This window comes from Aotus nancymaae, unplaced genomic scaffold (genome assembly GCF_030222135.1).
Source record: "Aotus nancymaae isolate 86718 unplaced genomic scaffold, 86718_ANA_hifiasm-v0.15.2.pri h1tg000062l, whole genome shotgun sequence".
NCBI lineage: Eukaryota > Metazoa > Chordata > Mammalia > Primates > Aotidae > Aotus > Aotus nancymaae.
The window spans coordinates 2866353-2885820 of record NW_026988476.1 but is presented as its reverse complement, the minus strand read 5'-3'; the positions used below and the strand labels follow the sequence as shown (position 1 = coordinate 2885820).

General features: G+C 38.5%; 1 protein-coding gene and 1 non-coding gene across 5 annotated transcripts in view; both read right to left on the bottom strand.

Moving 5' to 3' along the window:
• The window catches only part of AKAP6 (A-kinase anchoring protein 6), a 538624-nt gene that overhangs the window by 311905 nt on the left and 207251 nt on the right, over positions 1-19468 (bottom strand). The gene's annotated exons all lie outside the window — the stretch shown is intronic.
• LOC135270523 (U6 spliceosomal RNA) lies at positions 6443-6549 on the bottom strand. Its single transcript, XR_010338684.1, has one exon. It is a non-coding gene; the product is annotated as a U6 spliceosomal RNA (small nuclear RNA).

Genomic DNA, 19468 nt, shown 5'->3' with positions numbered 1-19468 from the left:
CGTTAAATTGGCAAAAGAATAGACAAACAGATCAATGAACAGAATAGATAGCCCAGAGGTAGACTCACATAAGTAACAGTTAAGTGATCTTTGATAAAGGAGCAAAGGCAACACAATAGAGAAAAGATAGTCTTTTCAACAAATGGTGCTGGAATTGGACACCTACAAGCAAATAATAATAATGATAATCCTGGACATATACCATATACCCTTAACAAAAATTAACTCAAAATAGACCACAGACCTAAGGGTAAAATACAAAACTATAAAATCCTTTAAGATATCATAGAAGAAAATCTAGATCACCTTGGGTTTGGCAATGACTTTTTATTAACAGATACAACACCAAAGGCACAATCTATGAGAGAAAGAATTAATAAGCTGGAGTTCATTAAAACATTTCTGCTCTGTGACATCATTAAGAGAATGAAAGGACAAGCCACAGACTGGAGAAAATATTTGCAAAAGACTTATGAGGGATTATTATTCAAAATAAAGAAAGAAGTCTTAAAGCTTAATAAAAAGAAAACAACCCAATTAAAAAACAGCCCAAAAGCTTTAACAGATCCTCACCAAAGAAGACAAACAGATGGCAAATAAAAATATGAAAAGATGGTTCCACATCATAAGTCACCAGGGAAATGCAAATTAAAACATTGAGATACCATTACATAACCGTTTGAATGGCCGAAATTCACAACACTGACAACACCAAATGCTGGTGAGGATGTGGATTAACAGGCACTCCTGTTCATTGTAGTGGGAATGCAGTATGGTGGTTTCTTAAAATGTTAAACATATTCTCACCATAAAATCCAGCAGTTGCACTCCTTGGTTTTTACCCAAAGGTACTGAAGACTCATATCTAAACAAAAACCTGCATATGGATGTTTATAGCAGCTTTATTTATAATTGCCAAAACTTGGAAGCAACCAATGATTTTGGTAGGTGAATGGATAAACTTTGGTATATCTAGACAATAGAATATTAGTCAGTGCTAAAAAGAAGCTATCAAGCTATGAAAAGACATGAGGAACCTTAAATGTATATTAGTAAGTAAAAGAAGCCAATCTGAAAAGACAACAAACTGTATTATTCCATTTATATGACATTCTGCAAAAGGCAAAGCAGTGGCTACCAGACGTTTGGAGGCAAGAAGAGAAGACTAAGTGTAGAAGAGGATGTTTACGGCAGTGAAACTATTCTATATACTATAAAGGTGGATACATATAATTAAATATCCATGAAAATCTGTATAATGTACAAGACAGAGGGAACCCAACATACACTATGGAATTGGGGTGATAATGACGTGCCAACGTAGTTTGTCAATTGTAACAAATGTACCACCCTAGTGGGGGGTGCTGATAATGTGAAAAGCTATGTATGTGTGGGAACAGGGGATACATGGCTGTCTCTCTACCTGCCTCTTAATTTTCCTGTGAATCTAAACTGGTTATAAAAATAGTATTTAAAAAAACACAAACTAGACTACACCTTTTTTTCTTTTTCCTCTAGAAAATACACTTTTCTAATAGGTCTAGTTTTTTTCTTTTGTCATATCAAGAATAACTATAATGGGTTGAACATGGTGGCTCACACCTGCAATTCCAGCATTTTGGGATGTCAAGGTGGAAGGATCTCTTGAGCCCAGCAGTTTGAGACCAGCCTAGGCAACATGGCAAAACCCCATCTCTACAAAAGATACAAAAATTATCCAAGCCTGGCCCAGTGCAGTGCCTTATACCTGTAATCCCAGCACTTTGGGAGGCCAAGGTGGGCAGATCACTTGAGGTCACGAATTTGAGACCAGCCTGGGCAATGTAGTGAAACTGCATCTCTACTAAAAATATAAAAATTAGTGGGGCATGGTGGCAGGTGCCCATAATCCCAGCTACTCAGGAGGCTGAGGCAGGAGAATCACTTGACCCCAGGAGGAGGAAGCTGCAGTGAGCCAAGATCTCCCCACTGCACTCCAGCCTAGGTGACAGAGCAAGACTGTCTCAAAAAAAAAAAAAAAAAAGTTATCCAGGCCTGGTAGTGTGCACCTACCGTCTCAGCTACTTTGGAGACTGAGGTGGGAGGACCAATTGAGCCCAGGAAGTCAAGCTATAGTGAGCTGTGATCACATTACTGTACTCTAGCCTGTGCAACAGAGTGAGGCCCTGTCTCAAATTTAAAAATAATAATAAAAAAGAATGACTATAATGGAGAGCAATGGGAATGATGCTGAGACTTATGATCATCACAGAACTTCTCTCCAAAGTTTGAAGAACTCTATAAACAGTAGTTATCCTTTTTAGTGCTAAAATTATGAGTGTGATGACTAAAATGAGCTAATTTATGTGGAAATGATTTGCTATTATTATTAGCTGTTACTCAGCCATCTCCCTAACTAGATGGCATCTTTCTAGAAACAGAAAATGTGCCTTATTTATCTTTGTTATCTATAATGCCACGTTTGTTAAATGTGTCTTATTTATCTTTGTTATCTATAATGCCACACTATTAGGACACTGCCAAACAAAGGCAAAGGATGTTTGTGGAATTGAATTCAATTGGATAAAATATTGTATTTTACAAACTAGAGATAAACCCCTAAAAAGCAAATAGTAGCTTAACTTTCTTTCTGAAGTACATTCATCCTAACTGGCACTTAGTCAGCAAGTAATATCAGCAGTCAATAACACTGGGTCACCTCCTGCTTTCATTAGGAGAGGATCTGAAAAAGCAAGCAGATTTGGAAGCATGGGAGAGATGACAGAAAGAGGCGGATAAAGATGCAGAATACAGTCTTGGAAGCCTTCACAGTTCTGACTTCACATCTCTGATAGTCTCCTTGCCTTCAACTGATAAAGGACCAATTAGAAGTTCTGTCAGGATATACCTGGCCATATACAAATATAGATTGCTTTTCTTTCAATGATTTGAAAACTTTTGCTTCAAATGGTTATTAAAAAGCTTCAGAGGATTTACTGATTGAGCTATTATTTTAAATACCTAATTTCAGGCTCTGGCTTATTTGAGGAGGAATAAACCCTAAGCAAAAAATTTAGAGGAAAATTGACCAGTGCTATTGTACATTGAAGAAATTGTTTTTCTAAGCAAGTTACTGCTTAGTCACACTTGTATTCAGTATTCTATATGACACAATTAAATACAGATTCAAAATCTGAGTTCATTCAATAAAAAAATAATGGCTATAGTCTTGACTCTCAATGGCTCTTCTGGAAATTATTCAGATTATCTATACCTTCCCCAAGACATCTTCATAGAACTGATTTTCTTTAGCAATGTTTCAGGTAGAAATTAATAGAGAAGGGGGTGGTGATTCTTACCTTGCAGTGTGCTTGTTAACCATGCATATTCCTGGGCTACTCCTTTTGAAGACAGCTAGGGCCAAAGAACCTGCATTTTCTTAAGCATGTGGTAGCCATCATGCTGGTACTCTCTGTTCTATGCACCACACAATGAAAAACAAGGAGCCAGAAATGGGTCATCTGTCTAGGCTGACTGACACTGAAATAGGAACTACGTGCAAGCCTGCTGCTTTGCACCGTAAAAACAAAATCTCCCAGCACTTGAAAGTTAGCCCACCACTGATATATCTACAGTAGAATTTCCATTCTTTGTGCACCAGAAAACAACATTTCATAACTTTATTTACCCAGTACTGATAATGCTGTAATAATCTCTAGGGCAGCATCAGGTTTGTGGATTTTTCTAATATGCTTTATATATATATATATATATATATATATATATATATATATATATACTTTATTTTCAAATGAAACAGATGACTCTCTCTCACACACACACAAGTATATTTAATATATGTATGTGATATATGCATATATGTAAATGTATTGTTTACATATATACTATATATTTATGTATATGGTTTAGCAAATTATTATTAAACAGTCTTATAACAACCATCCAGGTCAAAATTTAGAACTTTGCCAGCCATTCCCACCCCAGAAGTGCTTCCATCTGTCCCCTTTCCATCACAGAGGCTCCATCCCTCCAAAAGTGACCACTATCCTGATTTCCATAGCAATCTTTCCCTCACAAGAGTGCCTGAATAGAATAATTTACTTTTTCCCAGTTTTTATCTTGATATGTGTTTTAAGTCTCTTCTCCATTTTTTTTAAACAGGCTCTCACTGTTTTGCCTAGGCTAGTCTCAAATGATCTGCCCATCTTAGCCTTCGCAGTAGATGGACTATAGGCATGTGTTACCACACCCAACTTAAGTCTCTTCTAATCTCCTTTTCTATCTATATTTCTTTTTCATACAATTTATCTGTTGACGAACTTGGGGCATTACACCTGCAGAGTTTTTCACAATTTGGATTTGTTGACTGAAGCCATATGAAGCGGTCCAGCCTGCTGGTTCTTCTGTCCTCTTTACTTCCTACAAACTGGCATCTGGATTCTGAGGCCTAATTCATCTGAGCTTCAATTTACTTGAAAAAACTTATCATAGTATTTTTTTTTTAAATCGAGAAGGGTATTTAACTTCATTGCTAGGCATGGTGGTTCACACCTGTAATCCCAGGACTTTGGGAGGCCGAGGTCGGCAGATCGCCTGTCTCAGGAGTTTGGGACCAGTTTGGGCAACAAAGTGAGACCCAATCTCTATAAAAAATGCAAAAATTAGCCATACATGGTGGTATGTTCCTGTGGTCTCAGCTACTCAGGAAGCTGAGGTAGGAGGATGGCTTGACCCTGGGAAGCGGAGGTTGCAGTGAGCTAACACCAATGCACTCTATCCTGAACGACAGAACCAAACCCCGTGTCAAAAAAAGAGAGGCATTTAACTTTGATTTTTGCTCTTTTTTTGATAGTTGGTGATACCAACTATTTTGGTAGTTGATGGTCAGTGGTGCCTAGATCTATCAATGTACTGGGAGTTTTAGAATAATGATATTCTGTCATTTTGTTTTCATTTATTAGCTAGAATAATTTCAATGGAAGATGCTTCCCTTTATCAACTGTTTGATCACTGAGGTACAATTCATAAAGGAAAGTTAAGATAAATATTTGATTCTTTCATTCTTTTTACCTAGTTTTCGAGGAAATGAATTGGTCCTGTCATACTCAGAAGGTAACCAACTGGCTGCCTTACTTGATGTCACTGCATACTTACGGATTTAAACATTTTTGATCCAGTTTGATTCATTGTAGTTCTTGACCTTACTGGGGCTCAAATTGCCCATCTTTGGACAGTGGGATCTCCCTCAGTCTAGCTTCAAATTGAGTATTCTGTAATAGTAGTCTTTGATAGCTTCTTTGCTCATCTTGTATGTGATGTAAAATGAAATATTTTTCTAAAAAGCCTTGGTTTCCTTTAATGGGAAAAGTTTTTCCAGACCACTATCAAGGCAATAGTGCTGTTCATTACTACTGAATTGGTCACAGTTTCTAGGCTTTTTTAATTAATAGAGCTAGAAAAATATATATATATTTTAAAACAAAACACCTATGAGTTCATAACTGATACATCCAATTCAAAGTCAGAACTACAGGGTTTTTACCTAATATCTTCTATAGTACACCTGTATTTCCTTTCTTCTACCCCAAAAATTTGTGATGATGGAATTAGAAGATCCCATACTTACTTTTTGTTTTATTTCACATTACATATACGATAGCTTCAGAATAACAAAACTATCTTAATACTACTAGTGCTGGTCCTGAAGCAACAGACTAGGACAGGTATTTATAAGATACCTGATTAAGGTGCCTCTTATCACCACAGAAGAAAGCAGGTTCACCTCTGATTTGTTTTTAACTGGTCTTTGAGAGCAAAGAACTTATATCCTAGTCTCGCTGTTCACCACAGTTCATATTATACAGTTTAGAAAGTTGGGAATTTTATAAGTTCCTTTAGCATCTTCAAGGTCCATCCAGCAGGAAAAAAAGGCTCAATAAAAATATGACTAAGAACATGTGATCATTAGTTCTCCTCCAAAGAGGGAAAAGCCCTTTGGTTTTAGAAGGCATACCCTGAGAGGCTTTCTGTCTCAGTAAACCTTTCCAGACTTTGCAGATCATCAGAGAATATTCAAAAGGACAAAAATCACTGAAAGTAGTGATCAACAACATACCAAAGAAACTGCACTCTAATGCTAGGTATGCCAGGTGAAGCATTCTTTTTTTTTTCTTTCCAATATAATTGCTATAGGTCACAGGGTTATGAAGATGGGTCTTCTCTTCAAGCAACAGACTGTGAACATCTCTTCATTCACCATCTCACATGGCAAAAATTGTACAATTTACATATTTGCCTTGTTTGTTCAGTGGTCTATAGGTCATTTCTATCTATCTTTATTATGTCTCTCTGCCTTAGGAAATTCTTGTAGGTCAAGTACTTTGTCTATTTTGCTTTATAGAGTATAGTACCACATGCAAATAGAGTCTTTTTAAAAAAAAAAAAAAATACAGAACGCTTCACAAATTTGCATGTCATCCTTGCACAGGGGCCATGCTAATCTTCCCTGTATCATTCCAATTTTAGTACATGTGCTGCCAAAGTGAGCACACAAATAGTCTTAATACATGCTGACATTACCGACACTGAATTCACAAACCATGAAACAAAAGCCTGAAGATGATCATGAAAAGAATAAATGAAAGAAAAAATGTATCCAGATCACTTTATACCATGCTAGGCATCAAAGAGTCTGAATTCTTGGCCCCTGTGTGTATTGGTTATCTGTGTCCCCATAGATTGCTGAGCCTCAGTTTCCTCATCTATAAAGCCAGTGCTAGATGGGTGAGCTCTACTCTCAAGCTCAAAGATTTTCTTTTGTTTTCTTTCTCTATTATTTTGTGTACCTACCCATAATTCAGCCCAAGCTTTAGTTACTTAGAAGTTTTTGCATATCTCTGAAAAACCTTGTTAAATTCCTATTATTTCTTCCCAGTAGTAGAATGAATACTAAGCGGGAATCAGAAGACTTGAATTCCAGTCCTGAAGACATTGAAAGTTATCTCTCTGATATGGTTTGGCTGTATCCCCACCCAAAGCTCATCTTGAATTGTAATAATCCTCATGTGTCAAGGGTGGGGCCAGGTGGAGATAACTGAATAATGAGGGCAATTTCTCCCATACCATTCTCCTGGTAGTGAATAAGTCTCATTCGATCTGTTGGTTTTATAAATGGAAGTTCTCCTGCACAAGCTCTCTTGCCTAACGCCGTGCACGACTTATCTTTGTTTCTCCTTTGCCTTCCGCCATGTTTATGAGGCCTCCCTAGCCGTGTGGAACTGAGTCCATAAAACCTCTTTGCTTTAGAAATTACCCAGTCTCAGGTATATCTTTATTAGCAGCGTGAGAACAGACTAACACACTGTAGGACTCCTGCAGGTCACCCTGCCACAGGCTCTGAAATAAGAGTGCAGATTCAAACCACCAAGCTGAGGAGGAAAGGTCTTGGTTCATTCAGAATGAAAGTTAAGATCCCCACCTTCACTCCAGGATTAATGTTCTGAGAGGCCCTTTTGGATGTGTTTTCCTTAGTTGCCATGCTGGGTTCAGGCCATTACTCCTCCATCCTACTTATCCCTTCCCAGGCAACAGGAACACACAGATTCCTTTGAGGCTCATTTTCATCTCCCTATACTACCTGCTGCTCTTTCTTCATTACAGTCATTCAAGATTTTATCTTCTAAATAATCTATCAATCTCCATTAGCAATTTAGATTTGTTTTATCTGATGGAAATTTCTAGTAACTCTCTTGAAATTTTGGAGCATTTCAAGGTATAAAGGACCTTACAGGTTAATTTACAAATGCTTTCTCTTCCTATTCATTAGTACTTTTATACTGCGAGAAGGAAGTGAAAGAAATGAAAGTTCTACTTGGGATTTCACTGCTGACTCATTGTATGACCTTGGGCAGCTCTCTTAGATGTATTTTTTTTATATATATTTAGATCAGTAAGACCATGGCACAGCTCCTAAGGATGTGTTTCTATGCCTTCCTCCCCCATATAAATAAATATCCACAGCAACTGGCTTGACTCTTGATTTGTATTTAAACACCTACAACATGTCTGTTGGAAGCTAACATTACAGACACAAGTTTTTAGGTCTCACATCTGAGAGTCCAGAACAGGAAATGAAGCCTCATAGGATCAAAGTCCTTTGGTTAGGACCCTGAAAATTAGACAACAATAAATCCAGATTCTGAAGCCAATATCGTTCTTTCATGTAGGGTAGATGGGAATGCAGGGAATGCAAGCTGTCAGTTAACCTTTAGAAAGCTCCCGTTACCTCCCATTGACCCAACAATTTTATTCATACGATTCTTTTCTAAGGCAATAATGAATTTACCTACTGAAATGCTATCAAATACTTGTTTATTTGAAAATAAAGTATAAGAAGAGAAGTATAAGAAGAAAGAAGATGAGTTTAACATGATGTGGTATTTCACATAATGAAAACAATACAGAGATGCTAAAAATTATGTTGTAAAATATATTTAACGGCATCAGAAGATGCTCAAGGCATATTGTTACCTTAGAAAAAGTAAGTTATAAAAGAGTTCTATATAGAAAAAAGTAAAGCTATGCACACTGAAGTAAAAAATATTTCAAAGTTGTTCATAGTATTTTCTCTAGGTGGCAGCATTACAAATGATTTTTATTGTACTGTTATCTATATGTTTAAACTTTTCTCCACTAGAGATTTATTTCTTTTGTGAGAAATAAAAAAAGAAAATAAAAAGTTAAACAACAAAGAAGTTAAGTCAGTTGCATGGCAAAACAACAGTAAAGGAATGCATGCCAACCTATGCACGAGAAGGATATAAAGTGTTATATCAAAGCAGGCAACTGAAAAAGACCAGTGTCAAAGCAACAGGATCCTTAGATTCTCAGCATTCTTTCAGTGCAAGCAGGGGCCTCTCACTTCACAGCCATCCTCATTCTTTTAGTGCTCTGTGTCAGGTGGCTAGGTACTATTAGCCAGGTATACAGATAAACAATGCATCATTAATTCCAGTTACTAGGATTATTAACTGTGTTTGCTCTGATTGATTGTTTTTTTTTTTTTTAAGTTTAGCCAGATTGAAATAAAGACATAGGTCAGGAAAATACACTTATTAATCTGAAATAAGAGTGGGAATGTAAACCTTACTCATTCCATCTCCCTTTTAATTTGATTGATTGCTTTGCCCCAGAGTATAGCTGAATAGATTACCAACCCTTTTCTACATTTTCATATAAACCCACAAGGCAGGAGGTAGTTCTATGGACAGATGCCATCACTTGACAAAGCAAGATCTTGTTTACCTCCTGGAGTGACCCCAACACCCTAAGATGCAGAATCTTCCACTTTCAACCTTTAAGTAATTACTGGTGGAGTATAGACATCTGAGAACTTAGTGTTCCCTTGGGAATACCCTTTGCATGACTAAAATTTAAGCCCTTCACAATTCCTTAGGGATTATTGCAACACATAATTTTTGCTAATTGATTTATATAAACTTATGTTTATTCCCAAATAATTAGTACTGATAGATTTTCTATCTAGAACATTTTCTAGAAAATTTATTGCTGAGCATTGGAGTCTAAATTAAAACACAGAATCCAGCTTATGTCTGAATTATGAAAATCTATTTTGGTATTTTGCCTGCTCCATGCTTGACTGACTGTTCATATTATAACTACTCTTCAGCAAGCCCTAGCCATACAAAACAAGACTAAAGTTATCGAATTCCAATAATGTGGTTTTAAATCTACCCTCATTGCCTTTTTCCAGAGGCCCCTCTGGGAAATAAAAATAGATCAAAATAACATATCTGACCACCAAGTACAGCAATCATTCATTATTAATGTCTTAAAGTCATGCCAAAATGGAGGATGAAGGGTCCATTAAAACAATTCTATAACATTGACTAAGATTCCTCAAAGGACACTGTAGTTTTGAAATCAGCTGCCAGCTAAGAAACAAATTCAATTTCAACGCACTTTCTAAACCTCCAGATTAATTTTATCTATAAAGTCATTTTTAAACTCATTGCTTACTTAGATTGACCATAAACTTAGTGAGGAAGAACTTTCTTCTCTCTGATTATACACACAGAATTCTACTCATATCAAACAATGAGTGGAGTTTCAGAAGGTAAACAAAAGGAAAAATGGATCAAAAAAGCTCTGAGTAAACAGAAATATCAACCAAACCTCAAGTCATCTCTTTCAACATTAATCAACATGATTAAAAAGCACCTCTCCACAGTATCCTAAATCTTATGCCCATCCCACCACTATTTAACTGCAGACAAAAACCATCTTGTGAATGTCTAGTGAAAATCCAGATGTTCACAAGTAAATTAACAAGTAAGTAATAAAATTAAAGAAACAAAATAAAAGGGACAACTGAGCTGGAGATACAGAAAATATGGATAAGAAAAGACTATGTGAGAGATTTACAAGGATGGGACAATTTATATGATCTCTCTATGATTTATACCTTATCTGCTTCCAAAAAAGGGGGGAGATTGCAGGTGACTTACAAATAGTAAGGTATACTATTGAAGTTAAAATTTCAAAACACGGGAAAGAGAAAGATGAACAAGATACTCAAAATGAGATTGTTGCCGCAATTGAGCACTCAGTTTAGCTTGGTGAAAGGAGGAGAAAATGTGTGGCAGAAAGTAGATGACTGAACAAAAAGAACTGGTGTGGGGAATTAAAGATACAAAGGGATTATCAATAGTTAATACAATCCTAGCATTCTGTCCATATTATAACTACTCTTCAGCAAGCTGTAATCCTAGCACTTTGGGAGGCCAAGGTAGATGGGTCACCTAAGGTTAGGAGTTTGAGACCAGCCTGGCCAACATGGTGAAACCCCATCTCTACTAAAAAATACAAAAATTAGCCAGGCGTAGTGGCTCATGCCTGTAGCCCCAGGTACTTGGGAGGCTGAGGCAGGAGAATCACTTGAACTGGGAGGTGGAGCATGCAGTGAACTGAGATCTGCCATTGCACTCCAGCCAGCCTGGACCGTAGAGTGAGACTCCATCTCAAAAAGAACAAAAAAAGGTAAATACAAGAGGGTGGCAGTAGATGATTTCTATAAACAGAATGAAGTAAACAAATACCTGAAACAACCAAACAAGGAAGATCTTGCGTCTTTAGAATTGCATAGCATCTTTGTGACTGTAATCCAGACTCTGGAAGACAGAGGCAAGATTCAACAGAGAAAGCTAGATGTAGAGAGGTCTGGTCTGAAAAGAGCTGAACTCCATAATCAGGGAGAAAACATTGACAACAAGGACATTCCTAAGGAAAATTTATTTCTGAAGCTAGCAAAAAATGGACTCTGCAATTAAAATTTGTCCGTGTTGCTTATTCATTTACTTACACTACATCAAGGATTTGTGATCTAGGACTGCTCACACAAATGTCAACAATGTTCTCACACTCTAAGCAGAAGGTGGAGAGTAAGTGTGGAATGATTTTGGTCAGAGGAGCCTCTTCTCCTTCTTCCCCCTTCAGGTTGGTGCAAAGCTCAAGATCATCAGTGACTCCAAGGAGCCCTCCGTGTCATCATAAAATCCAAAGAGTAAGGATTAGATTGGCCAGCTTGACTCCAGAGATTTCACATAGCTAACACTGGAAACTATATGAACGCTTCCTTGAAATGAACAAATATTCTGTGATTATATGATGAGGGCCAAGAGGCCATCTTGAAGTCGGAAAAAGTAGTTAAGTACCAAATTATAAAAGCATCTGTTCTCTATAGAAAGAATAAGCCTCTCTTAGGTGGGAAATATTGGTATAGACACAGCTTAAGATCTATAAATAGGCTATATAAGTGGCAGAACAAAAGCTTAGAAAAAACCATGTGGGCAGAAAGCAAAAACAAGTATACAGAGAAAATATAACAAAATAACTCCGAGGAATAAGATTGTAGGTAATTTTTTCTTCATATATATATATATATATATATATCCATATGTTTACTTACATATTATAATTTATTATAGGAACATGGAATATTTTTAAATAATTTGGTGGCTTTGTGCTTGCCTGTTTGTTCTTTGGCATATACAAGATCCAGCATTTTAAAAATAGGAGGCAATGATAAGTGCATTATAGCAGAGAGACACTATTAATAGTCATGGGAGAAGAGCTGGGCAGAGGGAGGAAAAAATAACACAAAGGCTTTTGTGTAAGAGCCCTGGAATCTGGTGCTAGCCAGTGCTAGATCCCCTTTCAAGTGCTCCGCCCACAAAGATACTACAGCCAAGTCCTTGCCCATGAACTGGCCTCAAAACTTCCTTTAAATGTAGCCAGAATACATTTTGTTTTTCAATCTGCACAAGATCAGCTGCATGGCGGTGCAGCAGCTAGGGCTTATGGAATGACAGAGATTTCCGGGAGAGGCAGCTTCAACAGGAATGAAGGAGCGTCAAGTAACATACAGCAAATGTAAATGGACACCAAGGGTGGAATGACCGGACCCCTGAAAGGGCTATAAACAGCCAGCAGAGTCCTAGCAGGACTCTATTTGGAGCTAAACCAAATCTGGGAGTTCTGACCACGCTGGCTTGCCAAAGGGCAGACAGTGCCCTAATCTACCCTAAGCAGGAGACTGGTGTCCTGGAGCCACCTCCTATCTTGTGAAAGACCTGGAAAAGACGCAGGACAGAACAGTGTAATTTTAAAAAGTGCACTCTCTACTCCACATGTACAGTCAAGGAAAATTCATAAAACACACATACCACACAAATGGCCAATGGAAAGATTTGTAAAAACTTTTCTAAGAAATTATTTTGCAAAAGAAATAATGTGAGTTCATTACAAAAAAAAGTTAGAAAATATAAGACAAAAAATTAATCAGAGACTGTGTCCATCTTGTTTACCACTTATCCTTAAAAGCCCCAAACAATCCTTGGTACAAAGTAGAGACTCAATAAACAGGCTGAGGTGGGCAGATTGCCTGAGCCGAGGAGTTCAAGACCAGCCTGGACAAGACAGAGAAAACCATCTCTACTAAAAACACACCAAAAAAAAAAAAAAAAAAGAAAAAAAAATAGCCAGGTGTGGTGGCGTAGACGTGTAGTCCCAGCTACTCAGGAGGCTGAAGCACAAGAATCGCTTGAACCCAGGAGGCGGAGGTTGCAGTGAGTCAAGATCGCGCCACTGTACTCCAGCCTTGGAGACAGAACAAGACTAAGATTCTGTCAAAAACAAAACAAAAAACAAACAACAAAAAAAGTAGGTACTAGGTACTCAATAACCAGTGAAGAGTAATTAGACAAACCACTAATAATCCTATTGTTCATAACAAATATCATTTTCTAGATCGTAGTCTATGTTTGTGTGTTTACTCAAAAACATTATCTCTCATGTAAATAAGTATGTTTCATACTTCCCTAGGGCTGCCTAGTATTTCATTTTATGAACATACAACATTTATGTAGTCAATCCTTTGTAGCTGGACATCTAGCCTTGCAGTAGGTGTCATTCTCTTAAAGGCACAAATACCCTATTTGTCAATCACCAAATCCTGCTGAGTTTTTCCTTTTGTTAGAATGTAAGTTCCACAGGAATAGGGACCTTTTCTGTTTTTTCTACAACTGGATCTTCAGAACCTAGTATAGTTTTAATGATCAACAAAGAATGAATAAACAATGGTTCTAGTGTCTGTCTCCTTTTGATTTCTATTTCAACTACCCTGTTCCCATATGAACTACTGGCATAGCCTTCAAGCTGGTTTCCTTCCTCCAGTATGTCTAATCCCTTTTCCCAAGGCAATCATTCTTCACTGAATTTAATACCAGTAATTGCCCCTTTCACTATGTGATGAATTCCCTCTTTCATTATGTGATTTTCTTGTTCAGAACAACCTTAAGGGCTGTCAGGATAGATTCAAAAGTCCTAATACTAGTTTATCAAGGACCACCATAAAAGAATCACAAAATGCTTTAAAACAGAAAAGCACCTTAGAGATTTTTTTAGTCTGAAAGCATCATTTCACGTCTCAGATAACTGAAGCAGAAGATTCAATGTTTGTCAAAGTCACAGGCCTGTTAGTGACAGAACTCAGGTGTCTGGGCTTGCAGGCCATGGCTTGTTCCTTTAGACCATTTTCAGCTGCTTCCCAGTCTACCTTGCCAGTTTCACCTCCTACCCAGATCCTCATTTCAGAGAAGACAGTTTTCATACTATCCCTGAAATAAGTCTGACTCATTCTGCCTCTTGCCTTTTGCTCATGGCATTACTGTTGCTTGAATCATCGTCCTGTCCCTCTTCTGTGCTCAATCAAATATTTTTCAATGTCCAATTTAAACACTGTCTCCTCTACAATGCTTGACACAGGCCACACTGAATTCTTTGTCCTCTGATCTCCAATAGCACTTGACTGCATCACTCATAATTAAGTGCATCATCACTTAATTAATTATACAATGCCTTGCAATGGTAAATATTTCACGGCTGAGTGACAAAGCTTGCTGCATGTGTAGGAAGAAAAAAAAAAAGGATGAAAATGGAAAAAACCACCACAATGTGCTGAATCAGCCAAATACATTCTGAGGCTTGAACACACCACTTAATAAGCACAACTACCCAACCACTCCATCTTGATGTTTCCAACATCCTTATTTTAAATGTAGAACTTAATTTGAGGCCTGTGTTTCTGTTTTGCTAATTGTAAAGCCTTCCATCTTAAAACCAAGATTATTTCTTACATTGTGAGATGCTGGATGGTAAAGTCTCTTCGGGGAAGAATTGTGCCTTACTTATCCTAGTGTTTACTACTGTGCCTTGTGTAAACATTGAACTACAAATTTTGGAACAGGTCTGATTACTTTTCTATCAGTAATTCTATAAATGCCCAATTGAGGTTTGCTATGCTATAATTACCTGACTAATATCACTGACAAATAACAAGCAATTGTTGAATGGGGAGAGACAATACATGTACAACTGACTAAGCTGAAAAGAAGATGGTCAAAAATTTCACTCAACTTTGCCAGCCAACAAACAAAGACCCTCTAATATATTTAATATATCTTATGCTAGTCATCAGTTTCTCCCTCTGTTCTATAACTCAGGAAAAGATGGTTTTTAAGTATTTACCTAGATAATTTTTTTCTTTTTCTTAAGGTTTTCCTAAGAAGTGTGTGTGTATATGTGTGTATGAGTATGTATAATTATATTTGCACACAGAGAAAAAGAAATGGGCAACCTTTTTGAGGTAAAAGAATTAAAATCAGGGGCTGGTCATGGTGGTTCACACCTGTAATTCCAACACCTTGGGAGGCTGAAGTGGGTGGATCACTTGAGGTCAAGAGTTCAAGACCAGCCTGACCAAGTGGTGAAACTCCATCTCTATTAAAAATATAAAAACTAGCCGGATGTGGTAGCAGGCACCTGTAATCCCAACTATGACAAAAGTCATAGTTCTTGAACTCCTGGCTTCAAGCAATCCTCCTTCTTCGGCTTCCCAGAGTATTAGGATTACAGGTGTGAAGTCATCACACTTAACTCAAAAGTCATAGTTGTATTTGTTTTGTCATGATGTAGAAACTGAAAATAAAAGACTACAAAGAATAGCAAATGCTCTACTATGGGGTGACCAGTCCTTACCACATCTACATAATCTGTTCCCTGTCCCTAACTCCAGAATTTCAGTCATGCTTGGTTGTAAGATCTGGCCTTGATTATGTATGCATATGTGAGTATCTAGACATACCTAGACTTATTGGTCATTAGGTGAGGACAGTTCAATCATTAACCAATAAATCTGTGAGTGGATCAGTTATCCAGCCCCTGATTCAGAAACACATGAAGAGGAGGAGATCCAAGATGACCGAATAGGAACAGCTCTGGAATGCAGTTATCAGTGAGAACAATGCAGAGGGTGAGTGATTACTGCATTTCCAAATGAGTTTTTGCTGCCCACAGATCAGGAGATTCCCAGTCTGAAAAGCACCACGGGTTTCCAACATGGCTGTTTCATCCAGTGCCATGGGTTTCCCCACAAAAACTCACACAAATCTGGGTGGCCATTTTAACTGGTGCCTGGAATGCCTGAGAGACAGAGCTGCGCATTCATTTCTATCAGCTGCCCCTGAAAAAAAGGGGGCTGAAACAGGGAACCAGGTGATCTGGTTCAGCAGATCCCACCCCTACAAGCACCAGCAATCTGAAATGCTCTGGATTGAGAGTTTTGCAGCAAGTGCTGCTGGACCCCAGATGGTCTAGCTCAGTGCGGGGAAGGGCATCAGCCATTACTGAGGCAGTCCCCCACTACCAAGACAGTCTGCCAATATTGAGGAGGTCTGCCATTACCGAGGCAGTCCACCTTTACTGAGGCAGTTCGCCATTACTGAGGCAGTTCTAACTGTACCTCTGTAAACAAAACCACAAGGAAGTTCACACAGCAGCTGGGCAGAGCCCACGGCAGCTCAGCAATGTCTCTGTTGGCAGACTGTGACTATGCTACCTCCTTGCTGGGCAGGGCATCTCTGAGAAAAGGCAGCAGCACATCAGGAACTTAAAAATAAAGCCCCACCTTCCCAGGACAAAGCACCTGGGAAAAGAGGCAGTTATGAGTTCCGCTGCAGCAGACTTAAACGTACCTGCCCAGCAGCTCTGAACAGAACAACGGAGCTCACAGCTAAGCACTTGAGCTCCTATAAGGGACAGACTGTCTCCTCAAGCAACTCCTCAACCCCCATATATCCAAAGAGATACCTCATAAAGGAGAGCTCAGGCTGACATATGGCGGATATCCTTCTGGGATGAAGACAACAGAAGAAGAAAGCAGCAGCAACCCTTACTGTTCTGCAGCCACTGCAGGTGATCCCCAGGCAAGCAGGGTCTGGAGTGGACCTCCAGCAGTCCTACAGCAGAGGGGCCTGTTAGAAGGAAAACTAAAAAACAGAAAGAAATAACTTCAACATCAACAAAAAGGACAAGCACTCAGAGACCCCATCTGAAAGTCAACAACTACAAAGACCACAGGTAGATAAATCCACAAAGACAGGAAGAAACTAGTGCAAAAAGCATGAAAACACCAAAAACCAGAACGTCTCTCCTCTTCTAAGGGATCACAACTCCTTACCAGCAAGGGAAAAAAGCTGGATAGAGAATGAGTCTGATGAATTGACAGAAACAGGCTTCAGAAGGTGGGTAATAACAAACTTCTGTGAGCTAAAAGAACATGTTCTAACCCAATGCAAAGACACTAAGAGCTTTGAAAAAAGGATAGACAAAATGCTAATGAGAATAAACAGCTTAAAGAAGAATATAAATGACTTGATGGAGCTCAAAAACACAGCATGAGAACTTCACGAAGCATATACAAGTTTCAATAGATGAATCTACCAAGCAGAAGAAAGGATATCAGAGATTGAAGAGTAACTCAATGAAATAAAATGAGGAGGCAAGAATAGAGAAAAAAGAGTAAAAAGAAATGAACAAAGCCTCCAAGAAATATGGGATTATGTGAAAAGACCTAATCTACATTTGATAGGTATACCTGAATGTGACAAAGGGAATGAATCCAAGCCAGAAAACACTCTTCAGGATATTATCCAGGAGAACTTCCCCAACCTAATAAGGCAGGCCAACATTAAAGTCCAGGAAATATAGAAAACACCACAAAGATATTCCTCAAGAAGAGCAACCCCAAGGTACGTAATCGTCAGATTCACCAGGGTTAAAATGAAGGAAAAAATGCTAAGGGCAGCCAGAGAGAAAGGTCAGGTCACCCAAAAAGGGAAGCCCATCAGACTCACAGAGGATCTCTCGGCAGAAACCCTACAAGCCAAAAGAGAGTGGGGGCCAATATTCAACATCCTTAAAGGAAAGGACTTTCAACCTAGAATTTCATATCCAGGCAAACTAAGTTTTATAAGTGAAAGAGAAATAAAATCCTTTATGAACAAGCAATTGCTGAGAGATTTTGTCACCACAAGTCCTGCCTTACAAGAGTACCCGAAAGAAGCACTAAACATAGAAAGGAACAACCAATGCCAGTCACTCCAAAAACATACCAAATGGTAAAGACCATCAACACAATGAAGAAACTGCATCAACTAACAGGCAAAACAACCTGCTAGCATCAAAATGGCAGGATCAACTTCACACATAACAATATTAACCCTAAATGTAAATGGGTTAAATGCCCCAATTAAAAGACACAGACTGGCAAATTGGATAAAAAGTCAAAATCCATTGGTGTGTTGTATTCAGGAAACCCATCTCATGTGCCAGGACACACATAGGCTCAAAATAAAGGGATGGAGGAAGATTTACCAAGCAAATGGAGAGGAAAAAAAAAAAAAAAAAAAAAAAGCAGGAGTTGCAATCCTCGTCTCTGATAAAAATAGACTTTAAATCAACAAAGATCAAAAGAGACAAAGAAGGACATTACGTAATGGTAAAAGGATCAATGCATCAAGAAGAGCTAATGATCCTAAATAGATATGCACCCAATACAGGAGCACCCGGATACATAAAGCAAGTTCTTAATGACCTACAAAGAGACTTAGACTCCCACATAATAATAGTGGAAGATTTTAACACTCTGCTGTCAATATTAGATCAAGAAGACAGTAAATTAACAAGGATATCCAGGACTTGAACTCAGACCTGGACCAAGCAAACCTAATAGACATCTACAGAACTCTCCACCCCAAATCCACAGAATATACATTCTTCTCAGCACCACATCACACCTACTCTAAAATTGACCACATAATTGGAAGTAAATCACTCCTCAGCAAATGCAAAACAACGGAAATCATAACAGTCTCTCAGACCACAGCGCAATCAAGTTAGAACTCAGAACTGAGAAACTAACTCAGAACCACACAGCCAGGTGTGGTGGCTAATGCCTGTAATCCCAGCACCCTGGGAAGCCAAGGTGGATGGATCACTTGAGCTCAGAAGTTCAAGACCAGCCTGGCCAACACGGTAAAACCTTGTCTCTATTAAAAATGCAAAAATTAGCCAGGTATGGTGGCACATGACTGTAGTCCCAGCTACCTGGGTGGCTAAGGTGAGTGAATTGCTTCAGCCTAGGAGGCAAAAGTTGCAGTGACCCGAGATCACGCCACTGCACTCAAGCCTGGATGACAGGGCAAGACCCTATCTCAAAAAACAAGCAAAACAAACAAACAAACAAACAAAAATTAATACCTGAAAATCAACAGTAATAAAGCATACAAATAACAAGCTCTTTTTAGCTATAACTGAAGATTCCATTAACAACACAGCCACAACAGTCCAGACGCAGTGGCTCACGCCTGTAATCCCAGCACTTTGGGAGGATAAGGTGGGTGGATCACGAGGTCAAGAGATCAAGACCATTCTGGCCAACATGGTGAAACCCCATCTCTACTAAAAATACAAAAAGTAGCCGGTGTGGTGGTGTGCGTCTGTAATCTCAGCTACTCGGGAGGCTGAGACAGAGAATTGCTTGAACCCGGGA